The following is a 23,467-nucleotide window of genomic DNA, read 5'->3' as shown; positions in this document are numbered from 1 at the left end:
TGTATGCTCTATCTGAATCATGAAAGAAAATGTTGGGATTAGTGTCCCTTTAAGAATGCAGAGAAAGATTGTATTCAATGCACTCAAGTAACAAATACAAAGTTAAAATTGTACCAAAAATTACAAAAAGTAAAATAAGTCTCACAGCCTTGGCAAGTGGGCAGAAGACAGGTGTTTCTTGGGTGCCCATAAAGTTTTCTTAAACTACAGCTCTCTTTATATACTCTAGACATGCCCAGATCTCACCCTTATCTAGCAAAGAATAAGCTTTCAAGTATGTCTCAAAATATGCAATGCAATTATTGCACTGATAGAAACAGACATGAATGTGAAACAAGAAGCAAATGCAAGTTAAAGTGCACTGGGAAAAAATGTTGTTACCAGTGCAAGCTGTTACAAATTGTCCTCCCTAGCAAAATTCTGCATTCCAGAGAGCTTTTTTACTTTCTATGGGAGACCACTTGGCACTTGCCAGGGCTTCCATGTTCCCCTTTTTTAAAGAACTGAATGCTGCCCATGTGAGTGTCAGTCTGATGATTTCACTCCTTGCCAATGAATTTTAGAATATGAAGCCCTAGATCCTACTCAAACAGACAGATCTTCAGATACACCTGTTATGTGAAACCCTTGGAACTCCATTTATCAAATTGCAAATGCAGTTTGGGAATCATTTTCTATGCAAGACTTAAAGGGACAGTCTAGTCAAAATTAAACTTTCATGATTCAGATAGGGCATGCAATTTTAAACAACTTTCCAATTTACTTCTATTATCTAATTTGCTAAATTCTTTAGATATCCTTTGTTGAAGAAATAGCAATGCACATGTGTTAACCAATCACACAAGGCCTCTATGTGCAGCAACCAATCAGCAGCTACTGAGCATATCTAGATATGCTTTTCAGCAAGTGATATCAAGAGAATGAAGCAAATTAGATACTAAAAGTAAATTAGAAAGTTGTTTAAAATGACATGCTCTTTCTAAATCACGAAAGAAAGAAATTGGGTTTCATGTCCCTTTAAGTCCACTGCTTCTCAAAGGGATATGAAACCCCATTTTTTTCTTTCATGATTCAGATAGAGCATGTGATTTTAAACAACTTTCTATTTTACTTCTAATATCAATTTTTCTTTGTTCTCTTGGTATCTTTCATTGAAAAGCAGGGTTGCTTGCTTCGGAGCCGGACCATTTCTTGAGCACTATGTGGCAGCTGTTTAACAAGAATATTATCCATTTGCAAGAGCACTAGAGGGCAGCACTATTTCCTGCCCTGTAGTGCTACAGATGCCTACCTAGGTATCTCTTCAACAAAGAATATCATGGGAAATAAGCACATTTGATAATAGAAGTATATTGGAAACTTTTTAAAAATTGTATTCTCTGTCTGAATCACGAAAGAAAACTTTTGATTTTAAATCCCTTTAACTTCTCCACTACATTCTTCCAGTATGACTGACAAGTTATGCTCTTGTGCAATTGGTTGAGTGAGAGCAGGGACAGGCTGCACATAAAATGCTTTGCAAGCCCAAAAATGGATGGACAGGTTCCCTAACTGGGTACATTTCCACCCACTGCTTGTAAAATGGTGTCCTTGGCATCTAAAAGCCGATGTGTTGAATGAAATAAAACCCTATTACTACCATTGAGACAGCAAATAATACAAATTTAAATCACGTAGAAAATGTTGTTCAAAGGAAAGAAACTCAAAATTGATTGTAGATCTAATTTCAACAGGCCATTAGATTAGCACAGTAAATGCATCATATTGTTTAAGGGGATTATGATTTCTGCTTAATGCGGCGGCATGGGAAATTGAAGTAGAGATGGTTACATTTACTGGAGAATACAAATGAGTCCTCAGTCAGTGTTTTGAATTTGTAATAAAAATGCAAAAATAAATAACAGCTAATAAAATTGCAAGAGACAGATGTAGGCGCTCATAGAAGAACATTAAGGAAAACTAAACACAACACAGCCCTCTCTTCCTGTACCATAGAAATAAGGAGATAATGTAAAATCTGCTGTATACCTCCCTCACACATACCGGTTTGAGCCAAGGCTGGCTTGGCCTACTAGGACACCAGGAGATTTTCTGGTGGGCTGCAGCAGCGGGGGCTGGCCAGCTACAATTTAAGGGGGTGGTGCTGCTGGGTAGAAGATGCAACTGTATCAGCTCTCTTCTTTCTTCCGAGCTATATGTATTAAGGCCACAAAGTATTTCCTTATAAGATTTATTTCATAGGTCATGTACCACTTTAGTAGCCCCCATTTAAATGGTTTTATATTGTCTAGGAGCATTTAAGCTATCAGGAGAGGTTAGCCAAACTGGGTTTGTTTTCTCTAGAAAAAAGACGCTTGAGAAGTGACATGATTTCTTTATATAAATATATTCAAGGCCCATATACAGAGATAGCAGAAGCTCTGTTTATTCCAAGAAAATTGTTTGTGACAAGAGGTCACAATTTAAGGCTGGAGGAAAACAGATTTAATCTCCTGCAACAGAATTCTTTTTTTAACTGTAAGAGCAATCAAATTGTGGAACTAAAAACAGAAACAGAATTAATGGATATGATTGCTGGTGTTAAATGGGTCACCTTGTAATGGTATTGATTTAAGCTCAACTGGAGCTTTTTTGTAAGTATATTAGATTTGTATAGGTTGAACTCGATGGACTTCAGTTTTTTTTTCAACCTAATCTACTATGTTATCTTACACTCACTCATCTTTCAAAATAAAGAACACACTATTCAATATATGGGACTTTTGGTGTTTTGTTGGTGGTGCTGCTAATCAAGAGTAGGGCAGGGTGCATGTGGTGGGTGGGGCTAGGCATGTTGTAGGTAGGCACTAGTTCGGTTGGGCATTTCCAGAATGAAGCTGGGGAAGTCTCTAAATATTGGAACATTTCCTCTAGTCATATACACAAAGGAAGGAAAATAGTAAGCAAAACTCCCATGTTGTGAAATCCCTGCAGTATCTGGTACGATCAATAGCAGAGAATAGTGATTTAACAATGACAACGTACAAAGATTTCACATTCTGGTGAAAACAATAGAAAATGGGCTTTCCCCCCCCCCAAAAAAAAAAAACACACAAAAAGCTGCAAAAACAAATCATACAAGGCACTTTGCATGACAATTCTGATGGATTGCAATGGTGTCTGCTGTTCCTTTATCAGATATACAGTATAATAATTATAAATAAGCCAAAATTATAAATGAGTCACAAAGATATGACATTAATTATTGCACATATTAAATGATATTAATGTTTTGTGATAAGTATTGCTTTAATTAAAATGACATTGTATTGTAAAATTGGTTTCCCCATAATGGCCCAGGTTACAAGTGGAGCACAATTGATAGGTCAAGGTATGCTATCAATATCACAGTAGTGCGCTAAGATTAGCAAGCAATCTGGTATCACAAGTCAATGGTAAAACAGAATTTCCAGAGAATGCTTAGCATGGCTGATATCCCTTTAGCGCACCCTATACTTTCAATGGAAAGCGTGACCACGTTTAAAATTAAGGCTCTATCTAAATCATAAAGGTTTCATGCATTATTAATTATTCTTATTAGTCTAAAATAAAATAACTAAAGCAATGACCCTTTTACATTGTGGTGAACAGCTACTGCTGTTGGCTATTGAGAAGTATTCATGCATGCCGTGTTTGGGTGAATAAAGAAGTGCACAAATCCATGGAGACCAACATTTTCATTTAATTAATTGGCCACCATTTATGAAACAGAACCTGTGTCCCCATATCTTCTTAAAGTAAGCAGTGGTCAGCAGCAATTATAAGAAAAAAGGGAAATTTGGTAATCTTCTTACAGGCTATAGGACACTTAGGTCCACATTACAGTCACCTTGTTATGTAGGTTACACTGCAAAGTTTTTGCACTTGGACTTCCAGTCGGCGGGACACCTGAATAGCAACATTATACAGGAGCTCCTCACACCGCTCTGTGAAAATTGACAACTGCACCTGCCCTGTATCCCAAACACTGCTAATCCTTGGTGGCGAACCTTCTTCCACCCGAACTCAACAGGAGCATGGATCGATTCTACTGGCTCCATCTCATATAGAATTTACAGAAAAACTGCTGCCTCAACTTCTCCAATTGCCAACTACCAGTATTCTATGTATCACAGAGAGGGCTCATAGAGTTGGGACTTTGGATAAACAGAATGCTGGAACAGCTGCTCCACTAAAAGTGATGATTAAGTACCTTCTTTTTAAGGACAAACTCTTGCTGTTAAGGGCCTATAGGCAGACCTCAGCCTTAACTTTTGAAGGGAAGTGACTCAGAATTATTCAACAGAAATTGCAAGACACAGGCGGTAGTTTTCTCCCTATTTAAAACAGTTATTGGAGAAGGTAAGATCAGTAGCCCCATTGTATCCATCTTGTTTGAAATTACAAACAGCACAGGGCCCTAAGTTTTTCGATACACCTCAACACCTCCAATTGCACCTTAGTAAAGAGAACTCATTGGGGGGTAGTTATCAAGCCGTCAACCTCAAATACGCTGGAATTCCGCAGCGTATTTGTGGCGAGGCTGATTCGCCTTAGTTATCAAAGGCTAGAGACTGGCAAAAGTAGAATTTAGTGACGTAAGCTTCGATCCGCCGGACTCAGTCTGACACAGATCGATTCTTACGTCACTCCAGATGTTTCGCACACAAGTGCGGCACAATCTGACTACTTTTGCTAGTTGTCAAAAACTAGCAGGTACGGTCGGCACTTTTCCGGCCCAGCGTACCTGGTTTTCAATCCGCCGCCCTGGAGGCGGCGGATCCCATAGGAATCAATGGGAGTCTGACCATAGCGAAAGTACAAGTTCGCTGCTGCCAGACATCCCATTGATTTCTATGGGAGATGTCTGCACCTAACACCCTAACATGTACCCCGAGTCTAAACACCCCTAATCTGCCCCCCCTACACCACTGCAACTAAATAAAGTTATTACCCCCTAAACCGCCACTCCCGGAGCCCACCGCAAGCTACTCTATACATATTAACCCCTAAACCGCCGCTCCCTGACCCCGCCGCAACTATAATAAATGTATTAACCCCTAAACCGCCGCTCCCTGACCCCGCCACAATTATAATAAATGTATTAACCCCTAAACCGCCGCTCCCGGACACCGCCGCAACCTACATTATACCTAGTAACCCCTATCCTGCCCCCCCCTATACCGCCGCCCTCTATAATAAAGTTATTAACCCCTATCCTGCCGATCCCGCACCTCGCCGCAACTAAATAGTTTAATCCCTAAACCGCCGCTCCCGGACCCCGCCGCAACCTATATTAAACTTATTAACCCCTAATCTGCCCCCCCTACACCGTTGCAACCACCGCCGCCACTGTAATAAATTTATTAACCCCTAAACCTAAGTCTAACACTAACCCTAACACCCCCCTAACTTAAATATTAATTAAATAAATCTAAATAATATTTCTATTATTAACTAAATTAATCCTATTTAAAACTAAATACCTTTAAAATAAACCCTAATATAGCTACAATATAAATAATAATTATATTGTAGCTATCTTAGGATTTATCTTTATTTTACAGGCAACTTTCAATTTATTTTAACTAGGTACAATAGCTATTAAATAGTTATTAACTATTTAATAGCTACCTAGCTAAAATAAAGAGAAATTTACCTGTAAAATAAAAACTAACCTAAGTTACAATTACACCTAACACTACACTATCATTAAATAAATTATTCCTATTTAAAACTAAATACTTATCTGTAAAATAAACCCTAAGATAGCTACAATGTAATTAATAATTACATTGTAGCTATTTTAGGATTTATATTTATTTTACAGGTAACTTGTTCATCTTGAACCAAGTGTCTGGATCCACCCACCGCTTCCTCCCCCGCTTCCTGTCCCCCTTCCTGTCCTGTTCCTCTCCCCCCCCTCTCCCTCTCCTCCCCCTCTCCCTCTCCCCTGACTAATCTCCTGCCGGCCCTCCTCTTCCATCTCTTCCCTAAACTAAGCCCTAACTACTCCAACAAAAACTGACTGTGCCCAAATGAAAGGGGGTCAAAATAAAGAAATAAAAGACCAAAAAAGTGCTGAAAGTGTGAAAGGGATATAAATAAAAGAGGGTATGGAGTATTTAACCAACCAAAATGTATAAGAAGAATAAAAGGAGGATATGTAAACTAAATGTAACTAAGGGATGGGAATGGGATTAGAGGGAATGGGGTATGGGATTACAGGGAATGGGATGAAAGGGAATGGGACTACAGGGAATGGGGTATGGAGTGTAGTATGAGAGGGTATGGGGTATGGAGTGTATGTAGTGTTATTGATAACTGTATGTATGTATTGAATGTGTTTGCGTGTAAATATGTTACGTATACAGAAAAAGCACTCGCACACTCAAACCAACTGTCGCTCACTACCGCTCTCTTACTAACTCACGCTACCACTAACTCACGCTACCACTAACTACCACTAACTCACACTACCACTAACTCAGATTACCATTTATTCACATTACCACCAACTCACACTACCACTAACCCGCACAATAACACTAACTCACTCTCTCACACTAACACTGACTCACAATAAGGCACTAAATCTCTCTAATTCTCCAAAAACCCACCAGCAACACAGTCAAAGAGAACCCATGCTTGTGTGGTGCTTATATACCCTATGTAAATGTTTAATGATGTACCAGTTTGCCTTGAAAATTGTGTTAAGGTGTGCTTTGTTAGTAATTAGTATGCGTGCAATGTGTATTAGTTGTGTGAATTTGCGCATGCTCATATTGATTTAGTATTTGTGGAATGTGTAGAATGCGATGATGTCATAGTGATCGTTTTCCATAACATTGTCCAATAGTATTATCTGTAAATGTTAATTGGTGATGGTGTCGTATTTGTGAAGTGTTGGAAATGTATGTTTGTCCTAATATTCCGTAATGTTGAATGCGAGTATTTTTCTTGTGTATGAGTGTGCATTTATATTTCCGTGTTTTTTTTCCCGTATTTCCGTATCGTAAGGTATATGTGTATTCCTCGTTTAGTGTATTTCCCCCCCCCCCACTTATGAATGTGTAATGCGTGTGTGCTATGTTTTGTGATTGTTGTTATGACATTTGCATTGTGTTTTGGTTGTGCATTATGTGGTATACGTCATATGACCGAGCAGTGCGTATTTCTCGCGAGATCGAGTGTTAGGTGAAAAAAGCGTGTTTGTTTGATTTCTCATTGATCTCTATGGGAGACTGTCTAGCGCAGGCGTGATTACGCGTATAAAATAGACGTGTTAGGAGTCGCATTAGAAGGTTGTTTTTAAACTCTAAATACCAGCATTAAAAACAACGTGCGTTAGAAAAAAAAGACGCGTAGCTAACGCACCCCCTCGGCCGCAAAACTCTAAATCTAGGCGATAGTTAACAATTAATTTTATGTAAAAAACAATTATCTAAATATTCTTTCCATATATGTGTTAGAATTCAGTGATGTCTTTAAAGTGTAATTTAATATAACCCCCTAGTGACATAATCATAGTAAGCTAACTTCCTAGATGTGGATCCCTTGCTCTCTATTTATCTGTAAAAATAGTTCATATTTATATTTAATACCATTCCTAATTTATTTCATCATCTTAAAATTATACTGTTAAAAAACTACTAGTTAGTTGACCAAGAGGCCTCTCAAGCTATTTAATATTTTCATTAATTAAAATATTTGGAATCATATAACCCAAATAGATAACATATTTACCATATTAACCCTATAGATATCCTCGTTTATTTATTATTCTAATTAATCATAAAATTTAGGTCTAGCTCACTATTCAGACCTTTCGGATATAATGTTCCAAATTTATAAATGAGTTTTGCTTCTTGCCTCAATAACATGTTTTCCATATTTTCTCCTCGACTGTTTTTAACCAGTTTCTTAATCCCCCAGAAAGTGAAATCTTTTGGATTTTTATGGTGTTTCTCAAAAAAATGTTTATAGAGCTTTGTATCTATTCTACCCCGCTCTATACTTCTGATGTGTTCCCTAATCCTATCACGGAGCATTCTACTTGTTTGTCCCAAATACTGATAATTGCAAGTAGATTGTAATAAATAAATTCCATGGGTATCAGAACATCTTATTGTCTCCTTGATGGTAAATTCTTCTTTCTTGTTTTGTAGTTGAATTTTTTTCGTTTTTTTTTTACTATAGGAACATGACTTACAAGTATGACAGGGATAGAAACCCAATATTTCTTCTCCTAATAAGCTCGTATCTCTTGTCAGTGGCTCTCTTTTATACTCACTTGGGGAGAGAATGTTTTTAAAATTTCTCGCTTTTCTAAAAATGAACTTTGTTTTTTTTACTAATTTTTTGACCTATCAAAGGGTCACTTTTGATCAAATGCCAATGTCGTGCAATAATTTTCTCAACTTCTCTATGTTGGGATGAGAAATTTGTTATAAAGGGTACTTTTATCTCATTATCTCTTATATCTCTTTTTTTCTTCCTTTCATTGTCATTCTTTAAAATTTTATCTCTATCCATTTCCCTTACTTCTATCGTTACTTTTTCAATCTGTTCCCTGTCATATCCTTTTTGTACAAATCTATTTTGTAAAATTACAGATTGCTTGTCAAAATCATTAATATTAGAACAATTACGTCTGATTCTCATGATCTGTCCTTGTGGAATATTTTGTTTCGATAATTTGTTCAATTAAGGGGCAGAGTGTGGTTAACACAGAACAGGACTACTCCATCTTTTTATCTACTCTTCTAAGAGTTGCTGCCTGCACTGCTCAAGATTTTTTTATTCAACCCTGTAGCCAGGGAATAATCTTCAAATTCAGGTCTGAAAGTTTCCCATTTGCTACTGCAATCCCGACTGATTCTCATTCCGTCGGGGGAGATATGCAATTCATGGCAGTCATATTGTCTTTAAGTCTGTAAGCTCTCAAATATCAGAAAATCCACACAAAAAAAACGTTTTAGGCTGTAACTCACAACGCTGTGCTCTATCCTAAAGCTGCTGTGCTCCAAACAAGTCCTGATTCTAGTTACTTCTGACACCATGTTTCATGTATAGAAATGAAGACACTACAAGCTGTTAGTGTGAGGAATCATGTTGAACTATAGAACTACATCCAGGTTAGAGGTAGGAACCAGAAACAGGAAGTATAAGGCAATGCAATATTACCATAAACAAACAGAGTCACAGTATTTGCATAATAACTCCATTACATATATATGTCCCTGCTTTTCAACAAAAGATACCAAGAGAACAGTCATGAGATGCAGGACACAGCATAGAAGGTACAATGCTATTTTACTGCAGAGCATAGAAGTATACAGCTTGTACAACACATCTAATTTAGTAACTTCGACATAGACAATAACGGCTATAAGCCACGCCCCCATCCGGTGACTTCACCTCTGACTCTCATCACATCTTCCCCTTTTTCAATGGACAAAGCATCAAATAACAAGGTATACAAGAAGCATACAAAAATAGTTTTGTTTAGTGTATAACAAATAACAAGGTAAAGAGAACATATATATGGACAACAAGAAATACAATCCTGACTTGAACATCGGGGTAGACTACCCTAGTCCACAGTGACCATGGGATTATTTTGCCTATTCTTCCGGTCACTGCTCTAACTAGTGCTATCCCGATATTGAGCTGGTAGTTTCACCACTCTTCCACTTGACGTCATTTTACATGAACTCTCCTCTGATACAGAAGAAGGTGGTTGAGAGTCTGCTGGAAGCAAAGAAGTATCCCAGCAGTGATCTTCCTGAGGGGAAGGCACCCCTCTTAAAACAGGAGATCCAACCGGAGGTGGCTCTGAGGAATCCAGTCCCAAACTCTCGGGTACTGGCTTAAGATGTTTTCTATTTCGACTGTCCCTCCATCAGTGAGGACTGTCCCTCCATCAGTAAGAACTGCATAAGACGTCTTCCATTTCTTCTCATCATCCAGTTTAACTCTGACACTTTTCCCCACATACAGCTCCTGCAAGGGCATCACAGAGTGTTTTCTGTCGTAGAAGAATCGATAACCCCTTTAAGCCTCTTCATCCCTCCTAAGGACCTCTTCCCGAGAAACAGAGCTGGTTGGCTGGAAGACACCCACAGAGGGTAAAGTGGTGCGAATCTGACGTCCTAGCATCAGCTGTGCCGGGCTAAAACCAGTGGCTTGGATGGGAGTCGCCCAATAGGCCAAGAGAGCTAGGAACGGCTCAGATTGATTCAAAATGAACTTTGTTGTTTTAACTACCCTTTCAGCTATTCCATTGGCCTGCGGGTAATGTGGACTTGAATGGACGAAATCATATTCACTGCTGAAAGAACTGAACTCCATGGAAGCAAACTGCATTCCGTTATCATTCACTAACTCCATTGGTATGCCCCACTGGGCGAACAAGCTCTTGAGACGAGTGACAACGGCTTGACTGCTGATCTCATTCAAGGGTGTAATTTACAAATACCTGGAATAGGTACTTTTTCCTGTGCAGTTCGCACAAATCAGCAGCTATTTTCTGCCATAAGCCTGCAGGCAGCTGAGTAGAAATCAAGGGCTTCCTTCTCTGAGTAGGCCAGCATTCCCGGCAAAAGGCACATTTTGACACGTGGCTTGCAATGTCAAAACTGATCCCAGGTCACCATACTGCCGTAGCTGCCCTTTCTCTGCACTTTGTAATGCCCAAGTGGCCAACATGAATCCTGCTTAACATCTCCTGCAGCATGCTAACAGGAATAACAATGCGGTCCTGGAACCGCACCAACCCATCCAGCTCCATGAGCTGCGACCTCTCTGACTGGTAAGAACTTAAAGATATCCAGGCTGCCCGGCTCTCGGGCCAACCTTCTTTTATGTACTTAATAACTTCTTGAACTAAATCCACATACACTTTCACATCTGATTCCGTTGAAGATTCTTCAGCAGCAGCCAGCGGAAGCCTGGAAAGTGTATCTGCCACTACCAGTTGTTTCCCCGGCACACACACTCAGGGCCGCCATCAGGGGGTGACAGGGGTGACTCCTGTCAGGGGCCCAATGGGCCAGGGGGGCCCCATGAGGCAAGAACAACTAAAAAAAAGATATATTTTTTTTAAAATTGGCAGCCACCAGTGGGAACTACAGCAGAGTGCTAATTGAGCATGGGAAATGTTATTACAAGGAGTAAAGTATTAGCATTTGAGAGGATTTCTGAGTGTGCACTAAACTACTATGCACAGTGTGAGACAGACTTGACACTTTGTTTGTGCAGTGTGTGCCTGAGTCAGACAGCATTGCAGAGGAGGTAGGACTTACTTAGTAAATGTTTTTTATTTATTTGTGCAATTTCGGATTGTAACTTCAGTGTGGTAGTAGTTGTATGGTGGGGTCAGGGGTCCATAAAAATAAAAAATTTTAGCAGCAGTGTATTTATGATTATTTGACAATGCTGTAGAAATTCTATATTTAAAGCCATGCAGAAATGTTTCCTCCTCAATACACATATGGTAGGTGCCGTTTTGGCAGATATGCGTTTTTTAATTTATATATATATATATATATATATATATATATATATATATAGTACATTCCAGTTTACTACCCTTTATTCAAGAACTTTCCAGATGCAAGGAGGCATTTTATCTAAGATTTTTACATCTGCATAAAATGTTATACTCTCAGACTAACGGCTAGATTTAGAGTTTGGCGGCCAAAGGGGTGCGTTAGCTACGCATGCTTTTTTTCCCCCGCACCTTTTAAATACCGCTGGTATTTAGAGTTCACAGAATGGCTGCGTTTTCAGTGCGTTAGGCTCCAAAAAGGGAGCGTAGAGCATAATTTAACGCCACTGCAACTCTAAATTCCAGCGGTGCTTACGGACGCGGCCAGCTTCAAAAACGTGCTCGTGCACGATTCCCCCATAGAAAACAATGGGGCCATTTGAGCTGAAAAAAAAACTAACACCTGCAAAAAAGCAGCGTTCAGCTCCTAACGCAGCCCCATTGTTTTCTATGGGGAAACACTTCCTACGTCTGCACCTAACACTCTAACATGTACCCCGAGTCTAAACACCCCTAACCTTACACTTATTAACCCCTATTCTGCCGCCCCCGCTATCGCTGACACCTGCATATTTTTTTAACCCCTAATCTGCCGCTCCGTAAACCGCTGCTACCTACATTATCCCTATGTACCCCTAATCTGCTGCCCCTAACACCGCCGACCCCTATATTATATTTATTAACCCCTAATCTGCCCCCCACAACGTCGTCTCCACCTACCTACAATAATTAACCCCTAATCTGCCGACCAAACCGCACCGCTATTATAATAAAGTTATTAACCCCTAATCCGCCTCACTCCCGCCTCAATAACCCTATAATAAATAGTATTAACCCCTAATCTGCCCTCCCTAACATCGCAGACACCTAATTTCAAACATTAACCCCTAATCTGCCGACCGGAGCTCACCGCTATTCTAATAAATTTGTTAACCCCTAAAGCTAAGTCTAACCCTAACCCTAACACCCCCCTAAGTTAAATATAATTTAAATCTAACGAAATAAATTAACTATTATTAAATAACTTATTCCTATTTAAAGCTAAATACTTACCTGTAAAATAAACCCTAATATAGCTAAAATATAAATTATAATTATATTGTAGCTATTTTAGGATTAATATTTATTTTATAGGCAACTTTGTAATTATATTAACCAGGTACAATAGCTATTAAATAGTTAATAACTATTTAATAGTTACCTAGTTAAAATAATTACAAAATTACCTGGAAAATAAATCCTAACCTAAGTTACAATTAAACCTAACACTACACTATCAATAAATTAATTAAATAAAATACCTACAATTATCTATAATTAAACCTAACACTACACTATCAATAAATTTATTAAATACAATACCTACAAATAACTACAATTAAATAAACTAAAGTACAAAAAATAAAAAAGAACTAAGTTACAAAAAATAAAAAAATATTTACAAACATTAGAAAAATATTACAACAATTTTAAACTAATTACACCTACTCTAATCCCCCTAATAAAATAACAAAGACCCCCAAAATAAAAAAATGCCCTACCCTATTCTAAATTAAAAAAAGTTCAAAGCTCTTTTACCTTACCAGCCCTTAAAAGGACCTTTTGTGGGGCATGCCCCAAATAATTCAGCTCTTTTGCCTGTAAAAAAAAACATACAATACCCCCCCCAACATTACAACCCACCACCCACATACCCCTAATCTAACCCAAATCCCCCTTAAATAAACCTAACACTAAGCCCCTGAAGATCTCCCTACCTTGTCTTCACCTCACCGGGTTCACCGATCGGTCCAGAAGAGGGTCCGAAGTCTTGATCCAAGCGGCGGCTGAAGAACTCCATCATCGGGCTGAAGTCGGAAGTCCATCATCGGGATGAAGTCTTCTATCAAGCCGCATCTTCAATCTTCTTTCTTCCGGAGCGGAGCCATCTTCTTCCCAGCCGACGCGGATCCAACCTCTTCAAGCGACGCCTACTCGTCGAATGATGGTTCCTTTAAATGACGTCATCCAAGATGGCGTCCCTCGAATTCCGATTGGCTGATAGGATTCCATCAGCCAATCGGAATTAAGGTAGGAAAATTCTGATTGGCTGATGGAATCAGCCAATCAGATTGAGCTTGCATTCTACTGGCTGATCGGAACAGCCAATCAGAATATTCCTACCTTAATTCCGATTGGCTGATAGAATCCTATCAGCCAATCGGAATTTGAGGGACGCCATCTTGGATGACGTCATTTAAAGAAACCGTCATTTGGCGAGTAGGCGTCGCTTGAAGAGGTTGGATCCGCGTCGGCTGGGAAGAAGACGGCTCCGCTCCGCTCCGGAAGAAAGAAGATTGAAGATGCGGCTTGATAGAAGACTTATGTTGGGGGGGTATTGTATGTTTTTTTTTTACAGGCAAAAGAGCTGAATTCTTTGGGGCATGCCCCGCAAAGGGCCCTTTTCAGGGCTGGGAAGGTAAAAGAGCTTTGAACTTTTTTAATTTAGAATAGGGTAGGGCATTTTTTTATTTTGGGGGGCTTTGTTATTTTATTAGGGGGCTTAGAGTAGGTGTAATTAGTTTAAAATTGTTGTAATATTTTTCTAATGTTTGTAAATATTTTTTTATTTTTTGTAACTTAGTTCTTTTTAATTTTTGTACTTTAGTTAGTTTATTTAATTGTATTTATTTGTAGGTATTGTATTTAATTAATTTATTGATAGTGTAGTGTTAGGTTTAATTGTAGATAATTGTAGGTATTTTATTTAATTAATTTATTGATAGTGCAGTGTTAGGTTTAATTGTAGATAATTGTAGGTATTGTATTTAATTAATTTATTGATAGTGTAGTGTTAGGTTTAATTGTAACGTAGGTTAGGATTTATTTTACAGGTAATTTTGTAATTATTTTAACTATTTTAGCTATTAAATAGTTATTAACTATTGTACCTGGTTAAAATAATTACAAAGTTGCCTGTAAAATAAATATTAATCCTAAAATAGCTACAATATAATTATAATTTATATTGTAGCTATATTAGGGTTTATTTTACAGGTAAGTATTTAGCTTTAAATAGGAATAATTTATTTAATAAGAGTTAATTTATTTCGTTAGATTTAAATTATATTTAATTTAGGGGGGTGTTAGGGTTAGGGCTAGAATTAGCTTTAGGGGTTAAAAAATTTATTAGAATAGCGGTGAGCTCCGGTCGGCAGATTAGGGGTTAATGTTTGAAGTTAGGTGTCGGCGATGTTAGGGAGGGCAGATTAGGGGTTAATACTATTTATTATAGGGTTATTGTGAGGCGGATTAGGGGTTAATAACTTTATTATAGTAGTGGTGCGGTCCGCTCGGCAGATTAGGGGTTAATAAGTGTAGGTAGATGGCGGCGACGTTGGGGGGGCAGATTAGGGGTTAATAAATATAATATAGGGGTCGGCGGTATTAGGGGCAGCAGATTAGGGGTACATAGGGATAATTTAGCTGGCAGCGGTGTACGGAGCGGCAGATTAGGGGTTAAAAAATTTAATAGAGTGGCGGCGATGTGGGGGGGACCTCGGTTTAGGGGTACATAGGTCGTTTATGGGTGTTAGTGTACTTTAGAGCACAGTAGTTAAGAGCTTTATAAACCGGCGTTAGCCCAGAAAGCTCTTAACTCCTGTTTTTTTTCTGCGGCTGGAGTTTTGTCGTTAGATTTCTAACGCTCACTTCAGCCACGACTCTAAATACCGGCGTTAGAAAGATCCCATTGAAAAGATAGGATACGCAATTGACGTAAGGGGATCTGCGGTATGGAAAAGTCGCGGCTGCAAAGTGAGCGTTAGACCCTTTAATGACTGGCTCCAAATACCAGAGGGCGGTAAAAACAAGCGTTAGGAGCCTCTAACACTGGTTTTCACGGCTACCGCCCAACTCTAAATCTAGGCCTAAGATTGCTCAGTGTTTGAAATGAGACAGGTTAACTTAAAACTGTTCAGTTACACTACAGCTTAATGTTGAAATACATACAAACAAGCCTAAATCCTGCATTTAACCAGATCTAATGGCATGAGTACCACAGCTTATGGTTCCACCAAGACCATATAGAGTACAGCATTTTCAAAATCCATAAGTACAGCTGAAAGATGGGAACATTTGTACACTATACAGGGAGTGCAGAATTATTAGGCAAATTAGTATTTTGACCACATCATCCTCTTTATGCATGTTGTCTTACTCCAAGCTGTATAGGCTTGAAAGCCTACTACCAATTAAGCATATTAGGTGATGTGCATCTCTGTAATGAGAAGGGGTGTGGTCTAATGACATCAACACCCTATATCAGGTGTGCATAATTATTAGGCAACTTCCTTTCCTTTGGAAAAATGGGTCAAAAGAAGGACTTGACAGGTTCAGAAAAGTCAAAAATAGTGAGATATCTTGCAGAGGGATGCAGCACTCTTAAAATTGCAAAGCTTCTGAAGCGTGATCATCGAACATTCAAGCGTTTCATTCAAAATAGTCAACAGGGTCGCAAGAAGCGTGTGGAAAAACCAAGGTGCAAAATAACTGCCCATGAACTGAGAAAAGTCAAGCGTGCAGCTGCCAAGATGCCACTTGCCATCAGTTTGGCCATATTTCAGAGCTGCAACATCACTGGAGTGCCCAAAAGCACAAGGTGTGCAATACTCAGAGACATGGCCAAGGTAAGAAAGGCTGAAAGACGACCACCACTGAACAAGTCACACAAGCTGAAACGTCAAGACTGGGCCAAGAAATATCTCAAGACTGATTTTTAAAACTAAGGTTTTATGGACTGATGAAATGAGAGTGAGTCTTGATGGGCCAGATGGATGGGCCCGTGGCTGGATTGGTAAATTACAGAGAGCTCCAGTCCGACTCAGACGCCAGCAAGGTGGAGGTGGAGTACTGGTTTGGGCTGGTATCATCAAAGATGAGCTTGTGGGGCCTTTTCGGGTTGAGGATGGAGTCAAGCTCAACTCCCAGTCCTACTGCCAGTTTCTGGAAGACACCTTCTTCAAGCAGTGGTACAGGAAGAAGTCTGCATCCTTCAAGAAAAACATGATTTTCATGCAGGACAATGCTCCATCACACGCGTCCAAGTACTCCACAGCGTGGCTGGCAAGAAAGGGTATAAAGGAAGAAAATCTAATGACATGGCCTCCTTGTTCACCTGATCTGAACCCCATTGAGAACCTGTGGTCCATCATCAAATGTGAGATTTACAAGGAGGGAAAACAGTACACCTCTCTGAACAGTGTCTGGGAGGCTGTGGTTGCTGCTGCATGCAATGTTGATGGTGAACAGATCAAAACACTGACAGAATCCATGGATGGTGTCATGAATGGAGCCGCTCACTGCCGTGTCGCCGGGGCTCACGGATCTCCTCTGTATCGTTACGTTGCCTAGCAACATGACGTGGTATCCGGCTCTCCTCCTGACGTCAGAGTCTCCCTGCCTTCAAATCTTGGCGGGAGATTTGAATCAGCGCCCGTTTGTTTTTCTACATTCATTCTGACCGGACCTGTGTCAGTCTGTTCTGATGTCTCCTTCCTTGCCTGGATCTCCTTGCCAGAATGCCACTCGGTATGTTTGTTAAACCTGCTTATGGGGATAGTTTCTTTAACTGCTGCAAAGAATACTTCATTATTTTCTAAACCTGCTTTAAGTGACTTTTTGCTTTATTCAAACCTGCTAAAAAGAATCTGTTTATTTGCTAACCTGCTTAAAGGGACATTTGCTTAATCACACCTGCTAAAGGAATCACTGTTTTTTTTGCTAACCTGCTTAAAGGGACATTTGCTTTATCCTGACCTATTAAAGGAATCACTCTTTATTTTCCAAACCTGCTTAAAGGGACATTTGCTTTATCCTGACCTGCTAAAGGAATCTCTGTTCATTTGCTAACCTGCTTAAAGGGACATTTGCTTTATCAGACCTGCTAAAGGAATCTCTGTTTATTTGCTAACCTGCTTAAAGGGACATTTGCTTTATCCTGACCTATTAAAGGAATCACTGTTTATTTGCCAAACCTGCTTAAAGGGACATTTGCTTTATTCAGACCTGCTAAAAGGAATCGCTGTTTATTTGCTAACCTGCTTAAAGGGACATTTACTTTATCCAGACCTGCTAAAAGGAATCTCTGTTTATTTGCTAACCTTCTTAAAGGGACACTTGCTTTATCCAGATCTGCTAAAAGGATTATCTGTTTGTTTGCTATCCTGCTTAAAAGGACATTTATTATTCACTTGCTAAAAGGAAATTCACTTGGTTTTATTTATCTCCTTAAAAGGACAGTTACTTTTCTTAATCCTGAGTGGGTCACGTCCTGGATATTTCTCAGTGTGCTAGCGTGTGTTTTTACTTTTCACGCTAGCAGTTGGGTTGAATCCTGGGCTGGTCCTTTTCGGCTGACATTACAAACGGGCCATAAAATGGACCCCACTGAATTATCCATGGCCGTGACCCACCAGGGACAGTTATTGGGATCTCATGCTACTCACTTGCAATCCTTGGACGCAAAGTTGGATCAGATAACTGCTTTACTTCAGAACATGGCTGCTCCTATACCTCCTAATCATATTCCTTTGGATCCCTCTCCTCCTACGAATCCTACAAATCAGTCACAAGGTCAGCTCAGTCCCAGGATACCTCTTCCGGACAAATATGATGGGAATCCTGAGGATTGTAGGGGTTTTCTGAATCAGTGTTGCCTTCATTTTCGGAATAGTCCTGTTCTCTTTGCAACACCCTCCTCTAGGATCACTTTCCTTATTTCCTTAATGAAAGGTAGAGCCTTAGCCTGGGTATCACCTTTGCTTGAAAAGAATGATCCTATACTCCAGGATGTGGATACATTCCTCTCTGTCTTTTCAAATGTCTTCGATAAACCTGGGAGGTCTGCCGCTGCTGAAGCTTCTCTTCTAGATTTACGACAAGGTGGTCAACCTGTATCTCAATATGCCATTGAATTTCGCACTCTAGCTTCTGAGACTACTTGGAATCAAGGAGCTCTTAGAGCAGCTTTTCGCAAAGGACTCTCTGAACGTCTCAAAGATGAGTTGGTCTATCGTGAACTTCCAGAATCTCTAGAAGCTCTGATAAATCTTTGTATTTGCCTCGATTCCAGATACCGCGAACGCCAACAAGAAAGAGAGAGAAGTCAGAAAGCTTCTATTCGACCTTTTCGTCTGGTACCTCGCCTCTCTAACCCTTTAACTTCTGCCTCTCCACCTTCCGATCAGGCTGAACCAATGGAAATAGGCACCATTAAATTAACTGAAACTGAACGTCTGAGGAGACGCTCTCTTGGATTGTGTTTATACTGTGGCCTTAAAGGACATTTATTAAAAGATTGTCCTACCAGACCGTTAAAAGCCAGGGCTTAACTTCTGTCCAGGGAGCTAAGTTAAGCCAAATAGGATCTCACTTCCTTAATAATAAACTTTTTGTTCCGGTTACTCTTCAAGTTGGAGGAGACAAGATTCATACTCAAGCCCTTGTGGACTCTGGTGCTGGAGGAGTCTTCATCGATTCCACATTTGTAACTACTCACTCAATTCCATTATGCAAAAAGGAGTATTCAATTCCTGTCTCCACTGTTAGTGGAGATCCTTTGGGTTCCGGACTTATCCAGTTTGCTACCAGACCCATTCTCTTTTCTGTAGGAATTCTTCATTCAGAGACTATATGTTTTGACGTAATCTCGACTCCTCAATTTCCCATAATTTTGGGTCTTCCCTGGCTCCAGTTACATAATCCTGTATTCTCTTGGACTCAAGGCGAACTCATTTCCTGGGGTTCTACATGTCAAAATAGGTGTCTTCATATACCCACTAAAGTGCCTCTCACTATTGCTCTCACAAGTAATACCTCTGGGTCGTTACCCGCACCTAATCAAGATTATGTTGATGTCTTTTCCAAGAAAGAAGCTGAACGGCTTCCCCCACATCGTCCTTTTGACTGCTCCATTGATCTACTTCCTGGGGCAACCTACCCTCGTGGCAAGACGTATCCACTCTCAAGGCCTGAGAATGCTGCCTTAGAGGAATATATCCAAGATAGTTTGGCTAGAGGTTTTATTCGACCTTCCTCTTCTCCTCTAGGGGCAGGATTCTTTTTTGTGGGAAAAAAGGATGGAGGTCTACGACCTTGTATTGATTACCGGGGTTTGAATCAAATCACAGTCAAGAATAGTTACCCTCTGCCTCTTATTCCTGAACTGTTTTTTTATCTTCAAGGAGCTACAATTTTACCAAACTGGACCTTCGTGGTGCTTATAACCTTATTCGCATGCGCAAAGGTGACGAATGGAAGACAGCCTTCAACACTCGATTTGGGCATTATGAATATCTGGTCATGCCCTTTGGGCTGTGTAATGCCCCTGCTGTTTTTCAACAATTTGTAAATGAGATTTTTCGGGATTTTTTTAACTCCTTCGTCATTATCTACCTTGACGATATTTTAATTTTTTCCCACGATTATCAAGATCATGTACACCACGTCAGGAAGGTTCTGCAACGATTACGAGACAATCATCTATTCGCCAAGTTGGAGAAATGTTAATTTCATCAAAAATCCATATCCTTCTTGGGTTATGTAATATCTGAATCTGGATTTGAAATGGATCCGAACAAACTTTCTTCCATTTTGGACTGACCTAGACCTGATTCTCTTAAGGCCCTACAACGGTTTCTTGGCTTCGCCAATTATTACAGGAAATTTATCAAAGGATTTGCTACTATTACTACTCCCCTTACGTCACTCACTAGAAAGGGACAAGATTGTAAAGAATGGTCCCCAGAGGCTATTAAGGCCTTTGAATCTCTCAAAAAGGCCTTTTCTTCTGCACCCATACTCCGTAATCCAAATCCGGATTTTCAATTTATCCTAGAAGTGGATGCTTCTTCTGTTGCTGCTGGGGCTGTTCTTTCTCAACGAATACCTGACACGGGTAAGATTCATCCTGTAGGTTTCTTTTCCAAGAAATTTAATTCTTCTGAATTAAATTATGACGTTGGCAATAAAGAGTTATTAGCCATCAAGATGGCTTTGGACGAATGGAGGCATTGGTTGGAGGGCACTACTTTTCCATTTTCCATACTCACGGATCATAAAAATCTTCTTTATCTTCAAACTGCCAAACGATTGAATTCCAGACAAGCTCGTTGGTCTTTATTCTTTTCACGTTTTAACTACAATCTTTCCTATATACCTGGTTCTAAGAATATAAAGGCAGATGCCTTATCCAGACAGTTTCACTCTACCTCTACTCCAGAATCTGGTACTATACTTCAACCACAGGAAGTCATAGCTCAATTATCAATCTCTCGTTTACAGGACTTACAGTCTGCTCAAAAGGACTTTCCTTCATCCCTCAAACCTCCTGACGGTTTATTATTTGTTCCTGAACGTCTCCGTCCAAAGATTCTACATTGGGCTCATGATAGTCCTCTCTCTGGACATCCTGGCATCAGTAACACAACTCGGAATCTCAAACAGTATGTCTGGTGGCCTACTCTCACTCAAGATGTTAAAGATTATGTCTCTGTTTGCACACAATGTGCTACAAATAAAACTCCTCGTCAACTCCCTTCTGGTTTACTTCAACCTTTACCCATTCCTCACCAGCCTTGGACCCATTTATCTATGGATTTTATTACAGACCTACCTCTTTCTGCTGGAAACAACACTATTTTAGTGGTGGTCGACAGGTTTACTAAGTCTGCTCATTTCATTCCTTTGCCTGGTCTTCCATCTGCCAAGGGACTTTCTGAGCTTTTTCTTTTGCATATCGTGAAATTACATGGGTTTCCTATTGACATCGTCTCCGATAGAGGGGTACAATTTGTTTCTCGGTTCTGGAGATGGCTTTGCAAACATTTTGGCACTACAGTCTCTTTATCAACTTCTCATCATCCACAGTCTAACGGCCAAACCGAGAGAGTAAACCAGTGTCTGGAGACTTACCTGAGACATTATGTGGACCATCATCATTCTAATTGGACTCGTTATCTTCCTTTGGCGGAGTTGGCCCATAATGCTCGTTACAATTCATCTCTTCGCTCTTCCCCCTTTTTTGCAGCTTACGGATTTCAACCCAGAACATTTCCTCTGTATACTTCTTCTTCTGAAAATCCTGCTTCCGATCAAACTGCTCGGAGATTAACTCGACATTGGCGTAAGATACGTGTTCTTCTTTCCAAAGCCTCTAATCGTTACAAGTTTTTTGCTGATCGCAGACGGAAGAAGGCTCCTAATTTTTCGTCCTGGAGACAAGGTTTGGATTTCTACTCGTCACCTTCATCTCAAACAACCTTCTATCAAATTGGGGCCACGATATGTGGGTCCTTTCCGAATACTGGGTCAAGTTTGTTCTACTGCATACCGTGTTGCTCTTCCCAAGACTCTCAAAGCTCACCCTGTTTTCCATGTTTCTCTCCTGAAACCGGTGAGATCTAATAGATTTTCTAAATCTCTGCCCAAACCATCTCCTCTCTTGGTACAGGGACAGCCGGAGTTTGAGGTTGCTCACATTTTGGATTCAAAACTTTGTGGCAGGAAACTATACTATCTCCTCCATTGGAAGGGTTATCCTGTCACGGAGCGAACTTGGGAACCAGCCCAGCATGTACACGCCCCTGCTTTGATTAAGGCCTTTCACAAAGCTTATCCTGCTAGGCCTGGTCCTGTCCCCCGGAGGGGTCCTTGAGGGGGGGGGTGCTGTCATGAATGGAGCCGCTCACTGCCGTGTCGCCGCGGCTCACGGATCTCCTCTGTATCGTTACGTTGCCTAGCAACGTGACATGGTATCCGGCTCTCCTCCTGACGTCAGAGTCTCCCTGCCTTCAAATCTCGGCGGGAGATTTGAATCAGCGCCCGTTTGTTTTTCTACATTCATTCTGACCGGACCTGTGTCAGTCTGTTCTGATGTCTCCTTCCTTGCCTGGATCTCCTTGCCAGAATGCCACTCGGTATGTTTGTTAAACCTGCTTATGGGGATAGTTTCTTTAACTGCTGCAAAGAATACTTCATTATTTTCTAAACCTGCTTTAAGTGACTTTTTGCTTTATTCAAACCTGCTAAAAGGAATCTGTTTATTTGCTAACCTGCTTAAAGGGACATTTGCTTAATCACACCTGCTAAAGGAATCACTGTTTTTTTTGCTAACCTGCTTAAAGGGACATTTGCTTTATCCTGACCTGCTAAAGGAATCTCTGTTCATTTGCTAACCTGCTTAAAGGGCCATTTGCTTTATCAGACCTGCTAAAGGAATCTCTGTTTATTTGCTAACCTGCTTAAAGGGACATTTGCTTTATCCTGACCTATTAAAGGAATCACTGTTTATTTGCCAAACCTGCTTAAAGGGACATTTGCTTTATTCAGACCTGCTAAAAGGAATCGCTGTTTATTTGCTAACCTGCTTAAAGGGACATTTACTTTATCCAGACCTGCTAAAAGGAATCTCTGTTTATTTGCTAACCTTCTTAAAGGGACACTTGCTTTATCCAGATCTGCTAAAAGGATTATCTGTTTGTTTGCTATCCTGCTTAAAAGGACATTTATTATTCACTTGCTAAAAGGAAATTCACTTGGTTTTATTTATCTCCTTAAAAGGACAGTTACTTTTCTTAATCCTGAGTGGGTCACGTCCTGGATATTTCTCAGTGTGCTAGCGTGTGTTTTTACTTTTCACGCTAGCAGTTGGGTTGAATCCTGGGCTGGTCCTTTTCGGCTGACAGATGGCAGGCTTTTGAGTGTCCTTGCAAAGAAAGGTGGCTATATTGGTCACTGATTTGTTTTTGTTTTGTTTTTGAATGTCAGAAATGTATATTTGTGAATGTTGAGATGTTATATTGGTTTTACTGGTAAAAATAAATAATTGAAATGGGTATATATTTGTTTTTTGTTAAGTTG

This window comes from Bombina bombina, chromosome 5 (assembly GCF_027579735.1).
Source record: "Bombina bombina isolate aBomBom1 chromosome 5, aBomBom1.pri, whole genome shotgun sequence".
Lineage (NCBI taxonomy): Eukaryota > Metazoa > Chordata > Amphibia > Anura > Bombinatoridae > Bombina > Bombina bombina.
This window is presented reverse-complemented; position numbering follows the sequence as displayed.